At 37.2% G+C, this 16,346-nt stretch overlaps 1 long non-coding RNA gene across 1 annotated transcript; it reads right to left on the bottom strand.

Moving 5' to 3' along the window:
- Positions 1 to 529: 529 nt before the first annotated feature.
- Positions 530 to 13,564, bottom strand: LOC107214516. The gene is made up of 4 exons (XR_001524963.2): positions 13,509 to 13,564; positions 6,948 to 7,054; positions 5,483 to 5,530; positions 530 to 2,850 (listed from the first exon to the last, which is right to left on the bottom strand). It is a non-coding gene; the product is annotated as an uncharacterized LOC107214516 (long non-coding RNA).
- Between the last annotated feature and the right edge of the window lie 2,782 nt (positions 13,565 to 16,346).

Below are 16,346 nucleotides of genomic sequence, written 5' to 3'. Positions count from 1 at the left end.
CATCTAGGTCTGTGCCTTCTAGGATTACTCTTCCTTCCAGCTGCTCTTCTGAATATTCTCTCCATTTCTAACATTAGCCTTATCCCCGTTGCTGATTTACATAGTGTTCTTTGGGCTCCGCATGCCGCTCTAATTTTCTGCTACATGCTATCCACTCACTTTCCCTCTGTCTGCAAAGCCAGGTTTAGAGAGCTTTGTGAGATCTATTTAATCACTAAAAAAACTGTGCAGTCCAGCAGTAAATGTAATATGTATTCCAGAAGACCTACAAACAAGTTTTACTTGGCACTCACAGCAATGAGGTAAGAGGATAAAATGAGTTTGTGGTCACATTACCAGACCACCAGCAGAGAGTTATGAGAAAGCTAGGCCCATTTTAATTAGGAAAAATATAAAAAGTTTACATGAGAGCCATCATTCTGGTCTTCTATGAACCACAAGTTGTAATTATAAACCCCAAGTATGAATTTTCTTAGCTTTATTCTTGGATTTTAATATCACTGTGTGAAACAAAAGTTGAATTCCTTTAGGTTGTTCAAAGTATGCCTTTATTAAAAAAACATTTTTTCCAAAAAACCCTTCAGGAGATTAGACTTCATAATCTGCATGGTCTCCTTTAACTCCAAAACTGGTCCATGCCACGCTATAAATCTGTGCAGTATAGGTTTTTAAGGCAGATTTCTATGTAAGTATAACTGTATCTCTTAAAAATAGAGCCCTTTGTCTTCGGTTAAGGGGCAGATTAAAATCTTAAGCACTTCTGTGAAACAGCTATGTCCTGAGGAGCTGTATGATTTTTACTGGGATCGTATGACAGGGTGGACTTGACGCAGCACAGCACCAGAGCTCCGGCTAGCTCTATGGCGTTCTTTTGTACTCTGACGCAAGCAAGAGCCAAGAGTGGGGAATAACTGGGGATCAGGCTTTTCTCTCAGCGAAACCTCCAGAGTCTTGGGCCGACCCAAACTCTGCGGTGCACGGCATCAGGGGTGGAGGCAAGAAAGTAGAGGAGTCTCTCTTAGACTGAAGTTCCCAGCAATGGTTTTATCAGGCCGGGGAAAACAAGGGACCCACTCTGGAAGGGGTCAGGCCCGAGACAACCCCAAACACTACCATGCAGGGAGTTAAGTACAGCCCGAGCTCCAGGGACGGGTACAAACCATGGACCAATGGGGAATCTCGAGGGGAGGAATAAGGGGAGGAGATCACAAATTCAGGGCCAATAGGAATACACAGAGGGAGGGAGCAAGATACACTAACCAGTGGGGCCTCGAGGGACAAATGATTGACACAGAAGGGTCTGGAAGAAGGGGTGGGGTTTACAATGATGGATAGGGAGTAGGGGCAGGGCTAAAGTGACTGGCAGGGAACATTCCGGAAAAATAGGGGGGGTTAACATAACTGACAACTGGGGCCAAACCAATACACTCAATAGAGGGAAACAAGAACACACCAACAAGTTTTAACGAACTTCAGCAAAATTAAATAAACATACTACAACATGGACTGTTGCTTATTCTGAGTGATGGTGATTTCTTATGCTGTACGAGTTAAATGCAGTTTTTTAGTCTGGTATTGCAATGACAGGATCAGACTTTTGCTTTGGGGATGCTTAAAAGATGATGAATTTGATAAAAATATTAAAAGTAACACAGTCTCTGGTATTTGTTGATATCAGCCAGGATAGGGCTAGATGGAAACAATTCAGTGCCATGTTAGAAAGCTGAAACTATCACCAATCTAGTTGGTATAAGTCTGTGGCACAGTGCCATACCTTGCTCAATCATTAGTAACCGGCTTGGTTTCCAATAGGAATGTAGCTCAATAAACATGATGTGATATCTGAATTATTTAGCCTCAAAACTGGGTTTTCTGATGATAGTGAGCCTGTCTTTGCTTTCTTTGAAGCTATAACTGTTTAGGCATCTTCTACTTAGCAAAAACATGGACCTATATTTTCTAAGAGATGTGAAGTCCCTTCACCAAGTACATATACACCATATTCAATAGGAATATATAAAAGAAAACCTGAAAAATCATTACTATGATAGATTTAACATCTGAAGCAGTGGAACTTTGTGACCTGGAGTAAACTTGGAGTGGAAAACTGGCTATTTATTATATGTAGGGGAAAACTCCCTTGAGGGTGAGGGGGCATCACTATTGGATAGCCTTTCTCATGTACCCCTTCCTTATGTAGTGGCTGTCATGATACTACACTGCCCATCTTTAATTCAGCAATTCAGTGATTTGAACACTTATGCAAATGTAAGATAACCAAACTTATTTCCTCCTACTGCTTGCTGAATTTCAAGTTTCTGCCAGCTTCCAAGCAAATGCAATGAGCTTGTGATAATTCTATCAATATACATAGCTGCAGAGGAATGGACAGGCAATGACTGAAAGGAATATAAATCTCTTGTTGAGGCTGTTTTACTTCAATTGGACATTTGTGGTCTCACAAAAGTGACTGCTATAAAGACACAAAATTCAGAGAGCTAATCTGGATTTCCTTATGTGAAAAATAATTTAGGTTATTCTGCAAGATGGCACAGGTTTAGGAACAGGGACTGAGAACCATGTGAGGAAGGCTTCTATGCAGGATGCTCCAGTGCTTGCTCAGAAATAATGCCTCTATGTACTTGGTCTTCTGTGATGGATGTCCTGAAAAGCTGTCGGTACAAGGCTCTGGATGACCTTCTTAGTCTGGTGCCATCAGCATGTTCCATTGTTACAGCATTTCTCCTCTGGTTTCTCCCACTGGTGCTTTCCCTGCCCTCGATGGGTAGGATTTTTTAAAGTAACTTGTGATGTTCATTCATTCAGTGTGACTGAGAACTCAATAAAGCCCTAGGTGCACAAATGGAAAAAAATGGAATTTTTCTAAATGACGTTTCAAAATAAGATTTTTTTTGGTCTTTCTCATGTAAATTAATTTCACAACCAAGATAAACTGCTAAAAGCTAAGGGACTGGTTTAAATTGCTTTTCTTGAAGAAACCAGAAGAATGCATTGTGTAAGGTAAAGAAATGGAATCCTAAGACTTACTGTTTAAAAAGTAATGTCATCCTGGTCATAACATAATAATTAATTTCAATTACTTATCTGGAAGACAAGACCAGTAATTCTGAAAATGTGGGATAGTCAAATGGCTGTCTCCTTCCTTAATATTTTTATCTGCTTCAGGCTAAGGAATTAATATTTATTTTGAAAATAGATCTTGCTTCCTTGAGTTGTCCTTGGAATAGTCCCTGGAAGAATTAGTTTTGCATATTATAGTGTTTCTTAAATCTTTGATTATTTTCTTATGCTTCTGTCCCCATATGTGATCTGTGGTTTTACCTCTCTTATTTACATTAGTCAGAGAACAGATTTTATTTTCTGAGTCCATTTGGTTATATAGTTTTGGATAAATTTAGCTGGAGAGAAGCAGACTGACTGTAGGAAACACCATGGAAATTATTAGTCTAAAATTCAGTAGTCCTTATCTGATCATTGAAAGATTAGTGAGTAATCTCATCAAAGTCCAGAAACTAAATGCTATTGAAAACCTTACTTATAGGAGTAAAGTTTGCTGATTCTTTATATTAATTTCTGAAGGTGGTGTTTCCTCTTCAACCTTTTAAAAAATAATTCTTAATATTAGAGCTCGGATCTCATCTGGTCCAAACTGAAATCCTTCTATAAATTCAGTTAGACTGATTTAGACCAGCTGAGCCGCTCCACCTCCTTTAACGTCCAGACTTTCTGCTTTCTCTCTGTGCTTCCAGCTGTGTGCTCATGTGTATGATGGCCTCCAACAGCTCACTAAATCTATTTAAATTTTCGTGCTTTCCTCCCATAAAAATGCTCATGGATGAATGTCTTTAACATAGTGTAGAGAATTCTGAGCCTTCCCGACTAGAAGAAAAACCTTTGCATCAAGTTCCAAGCAGGACATTGTGTACTAAAGTTGTGTTCATCTTGTAAACTCATGGGGTGTGCCAGTGATCTCAGTTTTTACCAGACCATGATTCTGTGGTCAGTAACATGAACTTTTACACTTTTGGATTGCTTATTATTATAAATTTGATAGAGATATGTCAGACAAATTCCAGACTCTACTGGCCCTCCTGGCAGACTCTGGGATGTCCACTTTGTCATACCATGGGGCTGTTTTGGGATGGCTTACATGGAGTCCAAAATATTTTTGACAAAAGAAATAGTGAACATTTCCAATAGTTATGGAGAGGTTTCTGTGCTATACATATATATATATATATTTATAAAATCATATGTCCATATCTATATATATCTCATAACTATATTATAAAGATACATATTACTGTCTTTGTAAAACACTTCACTTTGAATTATGCAACCATACACAGTTTTAGGACAGAAACCAGTGCTGAAGAATTTTCTGACAGATTTAATACTCTTGTAATTTAGAGAATGCAGAAAATGCACCTCCTTTGTGTGCTTTATGTGTAATATTTCAGGAATAGTCAAACTGGGTAGTTAACTTTGTCACTTGGCCAACATTTTCATTCCTTGTATGTGTTGTAGGTAATGGTTGCTTATGGATTCCTTTCCCACTCAACTTCCCAGACTTACACAATGTAATTTCCTTTTTATGGGCCAGCCCTTGATTGCAGAGATGTACTGACTGGTTTAATGGCCCACAAGGTATGGTTTAACATAGAGGCAAAATGAATACCAAAATTTTGCTCATCATCATTCGTCTCTTTCCATCCATTTGATATATGCTTAAAAACAGTAGCAATTTTAATATTAAATGGCTTTTCCAAAATTCTCTATAAAAAGGTTTGTTGGCTGGTTATCAGCTCAAGATATCCTAGAGAATTCAGAAATATTTTCATAAAAATAAGCAATTATTTTGTTTGGATAGATTTTTATATCTTATAATTGCAGTTTATGAATAGTTTGATGACTCAATTGTTCACTAAAAACACCATGAAGACTGAAAGTATGTTGAATATTAATAAAAATTCTCTAAACTTTTATGGCACACTGTTAATTTCCTAGTTCTGTTGCTCTACGGGCCCATGCTGTTTTTCAGTCCCATTAACTCTTTTATCCAAACATTTTTTCTTCATGATACACACAAGAGTGAATTCTCGTATGCATACTTCCTCCCTTCTGAAACCAATTAATCCCAATTAACTCTGCAGCTATATTTAGTAATAAAATACTTAAAAAAACCCCCTTACATACAGATCTAGATTGGTCAGGTAGTAATAGACAGTCCAAAGAAATATCAAAGTGTGTTGCGTAAATCATTCATGTCTTTGAATATGAAATGGAAAATGCTGGGTTGTGGTAATGTAACTATGAGCAGCTGCCTTGGCTTGTCAGAAATGCCTCTAATCTATCTTCTTAAACTCCATCTGTTTTTCTCCCCAAAAATGAGGCTTGAGAAACAGATAAACTTTAAAGCACTTTACAGGAAAAAACTTCTGATCATTAGCAGCAGACATACCTAGTTTAAAGAAGGTCAAAGACTTCTAGAACTGGAATGTATCTTGTCCTGTAGGGAGAGAGAATACCTTTAGCCTTTTGCTATATAACTTTTCTCTTATCAGTTTGAAAAACCCCAGCCACTGGGTGGATGATAATTTCCAAATTGTGTCTCTTTCTTGCAGCTGTACATAGACAAATTCTGAAACTTTTCAGTCATGATGATAGTTTCTTCTGTATGAAATAACAAGCAAGCTCATTTACTGGACACTAGAAATAAAATTCCCTTGCTGTGGCCAGATTTCAGAACAATTTACCTGTTTTTCAAAATTGTATCCATTGTTCGTTTTTCAGATTTTATCAAGCCCTTAAAAACCAAACTAGCCCATTACCTGCTCTAAGGGTAAATAGCCACAGAGAATCACATGCCCTATTACATCCTTTAATGTCTGCTGACATAAGCCAGTCTCAGGTAAATCAGAGGGACATTTTCATGCCATTTAATGTATTTAAATATGAGGTTTTGTTTGATCTCACTTTGGATGTCCAGAAGTTGGATATTCTGAACTTTGCATCTAGATGTCATGTCTAGGTAGGTGGTGGAGAAAAGAGTAGATTGACTTTGCTTCTGGAACTAGTGATTTATGGCTCCTACTCTGAGATTAAATCAATCTTTCGGGGGTAAAGAGCTCTTTATTAATTAGACCAGAGAATTTCGCTAAAAGTTAGTTTTTAAATAGTTAAAAATACGTAAGATAAATCCTGTTCTCCATATCAAGCTCTGAAGGCAAAAGCTGTGTAAGAATTGTTTTCTATGAAGAAAATATTAAAGGAATTGTAATCCCAGAGCACCACACTTTAAGTCTTTGCTCTCATGGATCATTTTCATATTTGTCCCTGACCATGGCATAGCCTTTGGTAATGTTTTTAAACATTCACTTTCTGAAATTATAACAGAATATGTAAAAAGGACTTGTGATAATTTGACTTAATGTACTATTCAATTAATCCTATACTGCTAATATGACCTTTCACAAGATAGAGACTTAGAAGTAAAATAAAGTTGCATAGTACCCTAGAAATTCAAAAGAACAGGGAGGAAGAAGAGAACTATGCTAAACATTTACTTGAAGCACTCAAAAACTAACTTATAACATTTAGATGGGCTATTTTATAATCATACTCAAGGGCTGGCTGCTTCCTCTTATTTCTTCCCAGTGATGCACAGTTCCCTGTCTTCTATGCTGAGGACAAGCTATACAGACAGGCATGGCAAGTCTACTGCACTTTTGACCTGCTGGTTCCCTTTGTTTCCTGTCTACCTGCATTAATTTTGGTTCATTTGCACAAGTCTTCATGCACAATGCAATACAGTCCTACAGTGTATCTTCTGCCTGCAATTAAGTTGAATAATTAACAAATATTTCTCCTTCATTTCTTTATATAACTTTTACATGCAGAATATATACAAAAAGCAAGAACAATACCAGAGGTCTCACTGTTATAGGTCATTTGGCTTTCTGACTCTGAAGCTGGCCACTCTTGGGAAGATCTGATGTCTTCCAGTGGAAGGCAGGAGGAAATGAAAATAACCCTGTGGAAAAAGAAGAGAGGAATATTTTTCCTTCCTTGCTGGATTATATTCCCTTAGGGCTCAGAAAAAGTCTGTGCTGCATACTGAATATGCAATAGATGGTTTTTCTGTTGCTAATTCTGTGTTAATAACCTAGCAAGATAAAAAGCTAATAGGCTGCTCATGTGTCTAAAATAGTCTTCCAAAAACACATTTTAAAAATAGATGTATTCCAGAAGATGAACTGGAAAGAAACATTTTTTTATATGCTAACTAGAAAAAAAGGCCAAAACCTACATTAAAATTTATGTGAGTTTCTCTACTGAATTCAGTTAGAGTAGAATTTTCAGGGGCAATTCTTGAGAACTGTGCAGGAGAGGTCAAACATTAATGCAGAAGCAGATTTATGGCAAATCCAGACACCTGTGGACTATTTGTTTTTTCACAAGCATAGCAGAACCTAATAAATAACTACTCAATAATACATAATTTAGGATTATAACATAGGATTAATAATACATAATTCTGTTTGTGAACTTCATTCATCTGAATGTAGTATAAGGTTTGATGGATTTTTCTACCTAAAAGCCCCTGTATTGATAGGTCTGCTGCCTGTCTATACCCACAAATATCAGTGGTACCATCTTCTCCTTTGGCAGCTTCCATTCACTTCTGTGCTGTTACAGCTTCTTCAGCAGTTTTTGCATTCCTTCTGTGTTTTCCCTTCCCCACAATCCATGTGTTCCTTGTAAATGTTTCTGTTAGCTTTTTCTTGATGCTTCTTGTGCTTTTGTGTGGCAATATATGGACTACTCCCTGTTACTTTTTACCCTTCAGTAACAAATACTCTACCTTCCCTTATTACTAAAGTCCTTCCACACCTATGCCTGCAGTCTTTAAATGTGTTTTTTTTTTTCTTTTTTTCTCTTTAGTCCTCACTTTCCATTTTTTTTATTGTGCAAGACATTGTGTACAACAAAAATACTAATTATGGTTGGCTAAATATAATCCACCATCTGTGGAATTGCTTTCAAAAAGGCTTAGCAATGGCTGACAATTAAGCATAAAGATGTTTAGTAGTTACATAAAGGGCATTTAAGTAAAGGTATTTTCTGTGTGTCTATGCAGTTATGATTTTTAGGAAGTATTTTAGACTTTCATACATAAACAAGGGGGAAGCCATCCACCATTGTTCATTGTTGGGGTCCTAAGTGAGCATTTTTACATGTGAGTCACTCTACCTTTTGTATAATTTCTTTATTAATATTTTTGTTGTTACTGTTCATTTTCTTATTTCATTGCTGTTTCCAGTGATTTGTTCTTATCTCAACCCATAATCTTTACCTTTTGTGCCTCCAATTCTGAGTTCCATCCCACTGCAGCAGGAAGGGGGAGTGGGAGACCAGTGTGTGGTATGGGAGAGTCCTGCTGGGGACACTGGCTTGGGAAGTACAATTCCTAGACCACAACACCTGACTGCATAAACTAATGATAGGTTCATATTTAAGCAACAAAACTTGCAGATGATATTATTCTGTGAACAATTTATCATAATATTTGAGAGACTTTGGGATGCACAAGAGCTGAAGGGTTACTATTAATGGATATATTAAAACCAAATCTTTATAAATACACCTATATTTTGACAGACTTTTTGTTGAGTCATTAGTCTGTATGAATTACCATCACATGACCAGATTGCTCATGGTCTTGCCAGTTCAACAAATGAATATGATTTAATTTTAATTTGAACCATTCTAACATTTTGTTTTAAATAACAGCTTTTTGATCTCTGAGTACATTCATAGCATGCTAACAAAAAGAAAACTGTTACTCTAGAAAAATGAAATGCGGTTAGCTTTTCTCATACGGATGCAATAAAGACAACTTCTGGTGGCTTGACATTGCACAGCTGAATAGGTTTTGACAGGGAAAATAACTACAGTTTAGTCTGAGCTTTGGCAGTACTACAAGTTATTAAATATTTGCAGTAATCCAGTAAGTGAAACTTTATTATAGGCAGGTTGCTTCAAAGTGTATTATCTCCATAGTTACAGACATTTTCATTATGTTGGCCTTTTTCTATATGGAGGCACTCTTTGTTTTTTTTATTTTTTCATTGTTTCATGGACTGATCAATGGTCTTTTGGAAATTTTCAGCTTTCCCTATTTCTCTTCTTCTATAAGTAGGTTGAAGTTTTTCTGAAATACACATATACAGAATAATCTGGCAAACAAAAACCCCAAAGCTCAGAGATGCTGTTCAAATCAAGTTCACTTGTGAGGTTCTTTTTTTTCAATATTGAGTTTTATCGAGTTCTTTCATGACTTTATTTCACAAAATTAGTACAGTATCACTCTGAATGTGTTACCTGAGCTGTCCTTTGGCCCTCCACTTTCACACATGATAGTTCATCAGTGTTAATGTACACCTCTGCTGCTGCAGTTGGGAATCTGCCTCCAAGTGCAGATACGGGAATGGGGATGTGTGGGAGCACACAGCACCCAGCACAGACGTGGGGACACCCTGGAGCAGTCTGAACAGCAGAGCTCTGGCACATCCATGGGAATGGCTCCAGTACCACATGCCAGAACTGTTCTACCACATTCAGGATCTCAGGGAACATCCCTACTGAGAGCTGTGTGGTGTCTTGCAGGTGCACCATCTGCTCAAAGGGCTGCTCTGCACTCCAGCTCCACGTTGGTAAACCCCATCTCCTAGCAGACAAGCACAGCCTATGCTGGATCCCTTCTGACCTGCAAATCACCTGAGATGAAGGTCACTAAAATACGTGAAAGGAGCTTTTTGGTTTTGACCAATATCTGTTCAGGCCTGTTGCAGAGACCTGATCCAGTGAATCTTACAGGGAGGTCTCCACTAGGTAAGTTCTATTCTTGTTCCAGAGTCATGTCTCAGGATTTGAAACAAATGCCTTCACACTTTGTAGAGGGAAATATGAAACCCTGTTCCTTGGGATGCTTGCACAGATAATGTGAAAAAGGAAAGAGGAAAGGATTCACATGATGGGACTATCTTGCTAAAGCAGGAGAAATCTTTGAATGAAGGTGAGACAACTGTGGTTGATGTACAAATATGATAAGAGTAATGAAGCATATTAAATGTGAAATGTCCAAATCATGGTGCCAACATATTTTACCAAGTTCTTCCCCATATAGCCATGTGTTTCCTTAAATAAAATTCTTATAATTAATGTCTTTTTGTAGTGATGATCAATAAATCAAATTCACATATAGAGTGATTTTTTTTTCTATAGATGTTTTTTCATTAGTACTTGCAGTTATTTTCTGTCATACATAAATGTGATATGAGGTGTTATTGAAGGTAAAAGAAGGAAAAGGTGAGGAATGATCAGCTTAAAATTCCAGCAATGTTAGGTGCAGGAAATAGACTAGAATGGTGGAACAGTTTCCATAATATTATTATTTTTCATAAACAAAAGAAATTCCTCCATCGGGTATTTTCCTTATGTTTCATAGTATCTGATTTGTTTTATACTACAGAGCAGTATCTTCTGTAAAAACAGTAATGGAAAAAAAATTAATAAATTGGAGGGTATGCAGTGAAATAACCAATGCTGAAAAAGTTACTGAAAGACACTAAAATACTGTGAGCCATCTTATAAATTTGGCAAGTTAATTATGAGAAGGTATGTGATGTTATAAATGACAATTTTTTAATAAGATAATTAATTCTATATAATATTTTTCCTTTTCATAGCCATGGACAGGAGAGGCATTTTTCACAATCATCTATGAAATAGATAATGTTAAACTTTCTGTTGATTAGAAAAGTCAAATATTTTTCATACAGTGTATAAGCCCAGTCTAAGGACTCCTATAGTGGAAAACATCATGTAATTTTATGCTGTTGTGGCTTATTTTAAAATGAATTATCATGCTTCTGGTGCAAAGTTTTCTTGGTATTCAAAAGAGGACAATATTAGCTTTCCAGAGTGAAGTTGAAAGGGTTTCTATTTAGTTGTAGTTGTTATAATTTTACAAAAGTCATTTAAGTAATTAGTAGAGCTGCAGAAAATTTTACAATGGTGTCTAAATTTTAAGACAGTTGTTTATGTTTTCTGTTATTTTTAACAAATACTCATAAAAAACTTATTAGTTTTGTAAATCCTTAATGGATCTAATGAGGGAACTTAGTTCTCATAGTACCACAAATCTAAGGCTTGAATATTACAAAGGAAGGCACCACTGCAAGTAACACTTCTGCCAGGTACCTGGCAGGTGATAAATTGAGAGACTTGTTAGAAGAGGACAGGGCTAAGCTTTATGGCAGTCATGATCAGACTTGAGGGATGCTGATCTCAGTCATGCAGAGCAGGGTGAGGGAGGGGAAGGTGATCCTTTGTACTGTGCTGAGAGACTGGTGCCAGGTTGCAAAGGTCAAATGCTTAATAACACTCTTTTATCTTACAGCTCTATTCCATGGGTGAAGGCAGTCTAGGAATCCAGGTTTGATAAGGAAAAGGCAGAAACACATATTTTGCTGTGCTTTGATTTTGGATGTTTTGTGTTTCTTGACTGTAATACTACAGCCTCGAGGAGTGCCATGTTCCTGACTCAACAACCTAACATAGAATTGTGATCAGTAGTGCTGTGCACTGCATTGAGGGAAAAAAGGAAAAATCAATTCCAGCTATTGCAGTTGTTCTGGACTCCCTGGTGGTGGTGGGCACAGAGCCATTTTTTCTGTTCTGATTAGAAAAATTGCTTAAATCTTCAGGAATCTTTCAGTTCTCTGTAGAGACGCTTCTGCACATTCATATAATGTCTAGTTATAAAAGCACATCTCTCCATCAAACATTATTGAACTAATATAATTAATTGTATTTGGTTTGGCTGAGGTGGAGTTAATTTTCCCACAGCAGCCCTCACAGTGCTGTGCTTTGTATTGATAGCTAGAGTGGTGTAGATAACACACCAGTGTTATGGCTGTTGTGAAGAAGGGCTCACACAGTCTCAGCATGGTCTCTTCTACATTTTCCTCTCAGCAATTGGTAGGTTGTAGAGGCTGGACATTTTTGGAGGCAACATATTCAGGACAGCAGACCAAAACTGCCCACAGGGATATTCCATACCATGTGATGTCTGCTCAGCAATAGAAGCTAAGAGAAAGAGGAGAGGGGCATTTTTTTATTATGACATTTGTCTTCTAGAGCAGTGGCTACATGTACTGTAGATCTGCTTCCCCAGGAATGGCTGGATATTATCTGCTGATTGGGAGTAGACAATAAATCTTTTGGTTTTCTTTGCTTCTGCATGGACAGTGTTTTGCTTTATTAAACTGCCTTTTATCTTGACCCATATATTTTCTTCCACCTTATTTTCTCTCTGCCATGTCCTAGTGAGGAAGAGAGTGACACAGCAGCTTGGTGGGCAACAGGTGTCCAGTCAAGGTCAACCCAACACAGGATCTAAAAATGTGTTACATATGTTTATGGGCTTCTGCCCATTTCTCTCCAGCTCAGAGAAAAGTCACCTAGCAAAAGTTGCATCCAGACTAGAGAAAGGAAATAATTATTTAAATCCTCAACTCACATCTAGTAAACAGAGTACTATGACAGGCAATGCTTCTTTGAAGGTCGTGATGGAATATATGAACACAGGAAGAAGCAGAATAAACCTGCACAGAAGTTTTGTCCTTCTTGGAATTGCAGCTAAACCTTGTTAGCTGCAGCAGCACCTACAGTTTTTTGTGTTTTTTTTTTAAGCTCCTCAGCAGTAGATTGGTGCTCCTACGGAAGATGTATACAAGGAAATCCATATTGTATCACCTTGAAATCAAAAAAGGATGTGTGGGGTCTGGGTTTGTATCATGTAGAGCTCATCTCCACTGACACAGTGAGTACCTTGAGATTAGTAACTGAATTCAAGATTTCTTTTAATTTTTTGAAATGGAGTTACCATGAAAACCCCAAATGCTGCAGTCACCCTCCATCCCCTCACTGGAATAACAATGGTCCCATCATTTAAAGATAGATTTCATGTTTATATGGGCCAGAACCAACAATTCCTTTGCATATTTTACATGGCCTAGCTCAGTGGATCTCCATGTCAGCTGATTCTTTTCAAGATTAATGAAATATAATATTTAGCCACAAGTAAAATAACTAGCATGTTAGGATGTTCAATTGCATGTGTCTTTTTATCAGTTTCTTAAAAAATGGCAACATGGGATCAATATCACGAGTCACATCTGTAAACAGGACACAGCTCTGTGAAAGTATTCCTGTGCAAATCAGCAAAACTGGGAGTTTTTGTTCTATATGAGTGAGTATTATTAATCCATATTTCAAATTTAATTTACATTTTGTCCCGATAAGTTTATCAACACATTCTATAACTATAGTTAGTGTTCTACACTGACCTAACCTGTAACAATAAATTTACTCGAATAAATGAATCCTTGTTTAATCTTACCATAGATCAGCCTACTTACGGAGAAGAGAGGGAGAAAAGGAGAGAGGAAACTGCATCTGTCTGTGTGGCCAAGGGCTCCATTTGCTGTTGAGGTTGGCACCACATACTTTTATTTGCTTAAAGGTCTTTGACCTGCAGACTAGAACATGTCTGTTAATAAAAGGTCATGGAACACATCTGAAATAGTAATAAAATGAGTGAGCAGAAATTGCAAACCTTTTGCAAGAATCCTTTTTTTCCTTGATAAGAATAGACTGCTTTAGAAAAGCTAATGCTGAGAAATATAATCATGTGAAAGAAATGCATGTTTTAAGGCAAAAGCTTGTTCACTAACTAGATTTCCATGTCTTGAATCTTGACTAGATTTAAACTTTCTCAGGGGTCTACAGAAACAAGTAATTTATGTTTATGTAAAGAGGAAGGGATTCTTTGCACAAGCACAGTGGTAATGGCTTTGGTATGTACTTCGAGGTCTGCAAAATTGTTTTTTCTGGGGAAAGCAGTTTATGAAATTTCCATAGCTAAGGCCAATTTGCACAATCCAAGTAAATGTCTTGGGTTATTCTCTGAGGTCTAAAGGGCTGAGTACACCCAACATACCTCATCCCACCAGCAAGAAGTCATGGAGGCCCAGGGTAATCAGTGTCTGCTCTTACACATCCTCTGAAGTCATTTCACTTCTGAGCCCATATTCATGCCCCGTTTTCACAGAATTATAATTAGTAATAATTATTCTATGTAATAATATTGTATCACTCAATAACACAAAGGCTGAATTCAGGCTGAATTCCAGGGAATCAAATAAAAATCTGCATAATCTTTAGTGTGGCAAGTTCTTACACAATGGTGTGGACATTTTTTTCAGGATTTCGCGTTACGTTCCTTGCATTCAGTACACATGAGGAAAGGATGGGAATACAACTACAAAGTACATTATACAACTTCTCTCCCCACTATACAGTGTTTAAAGACAAATATATCTTCTTTTTCTAGCTTTGCATTAAGTGTTCAGCTTTCACCTTCCATATTGTCCAACAATCTGCTAAAATTTCCAGCAGCTACGTTTTCCAGTGAAGCCAAGTAGAGGATGAGGTTTTCCAAAAGGTGAATGAAACAATCCATTGAAAATGTCAGTCAGAAGCCAGAACATAATTTTATTTGGTTTTTTTGATCCTTGTTCAAAATTCATATGATTAGCATGTGGCGAACTGTAAAATGAAGTGGAACAAAAGTGCCTGAAATAAATTTCACCTTGACCTGATTTCCACTTGACTGAATTTGTTGTAGTAAACTGGTGACACATAGTGGATAAACAGTAACACATGTCTGCATTCAGAAAAGGAGAACAGATGGCAAACACACTGATATAAGGGCTGTTACACAAGTGCTCTGTGTATAATTCAGAAAGGTCAAATCCCCTGAAAGACAAGTTTGATAAGGGAAAGGGATACATTGACAAGAAGGAGTCAAGCAGGCACAACTGAAGCAGATAAGGCTTTCAGCTCCTCAGTGGGTTTCACTCAGAAAAGGCAGCTGGCCACATCTGTCTTGTTATGTAAAACCACTGTCAGAGGTGTTACTCACTTGCTTTGAAAGGCTCTTCCTCAGAGGATAGCACTGCCAGTCCACTTTGTGGAATTTGTGCCACTGTCCTAAAACCTCTTCTGAAATAGTAAAAAACTATACTTTTTATGGTTTGGGAATATATTTTGACTTTCCAAAGACATTGATTCCCTAGATCTTGTGTTCTGCAGCATGGGTTATCTGTTCCCACTTGTAACCACAGCAGGCTGTGACTATCTTGGGTAAAGGACTCTAAGCTGGGTTTGGGTAGGCAGCTGTCATTGAATATCTTCCCTGCCTGCATGTCCACTGGTGTACAAGAAGGGTTACTGTCCTTATTTCTCTGCTGGGAACAATTTTTCCAGTGGCCACCTGGTGTAGAGTAATGAGTAGAAGAGAGACCTTCCAGATCCTAAGTAAATTCTCTGCATACTCAATGGCTTTCTGTCAGATTGACATTGAAGGATTTGGTCAAGATGGACTTGAACATGAATGGAGCTACTCAGCCTCACATATATGAACTGAAGTATTCATGGCCAGCAAGACCAAAGAGGGAGACAAGGGAAAGATGAAAACCCAAATAAGAGGTCATGAGCCAATGGTGGTGGTGGTGTTCAGCTCCCTGCCTGTGCTCCAGCAGAAATTCAAGGTACCTAAATTTAAAAATTATGTACAGGCAAATTTAACTTTATTTGAAAGTACTTATATTTTATCTTGTATGGTTCTAAAATTGGTATTTCTGCTGCTCAGAAAGCATCAAAATTTATCTAATAGGAGAAAGAGATAATAAGTGATTTAGGAGACAATTATTTCCACTGATTATGAAGATATTAGTTTTCAAAAATATACAAAGGAATTCTATTAAAATGTATTTCATGTTATAATAATTGCTCTATTTTAAAGATACTTTCTCCTGTTAAAAATATACCTAGAGAGCATTATTTTTAAACCATATTTTTTCAATCAATTCTTGGCAGGAGACTATGGATTTAAAATTGAAGTTGTTCTGTTTAAAGACTCACAGAAAACAGAGATGGAGTGAAAAATTAGGTGCTGAAGTCAGGCATGTTGAATGTTCAGCTTGTATCTGTTTTCAAGAGTTAACAATGCCAAAGTCATTTCACTTGTGACTTATTTAACAGCTGTCTGCAATTGAGGATCCAAATTTAGTCTCTTATCGTATCTTTTACTTGAGGGGCTACTTATTCCCTTAGAACAAAAGCAGTCCAGGCCAGAAATTTTTACAAACAATACAAAATTTTCTGTTCAGCTAAAGTCCTAATCAGGACCTTGC

Source organism: Parus major, chromosome 2 (genome assembly GCF_001522545.3).
Source record: "Parus major isolate Abel chromosome 2, Parus_major1.1, whole genome shotgun sequence".
Taxonomy (NCBI): domain Eukaryota; kingdom Metazoa; phylum Chordata; class Aves; order Passeriformes; family Paridae; genus Parus; species Parus major.
Note: the sequence above shows the minus strand (reverse complement) of the source record. Positions and strands in the feature narration are given on the sequence as shown.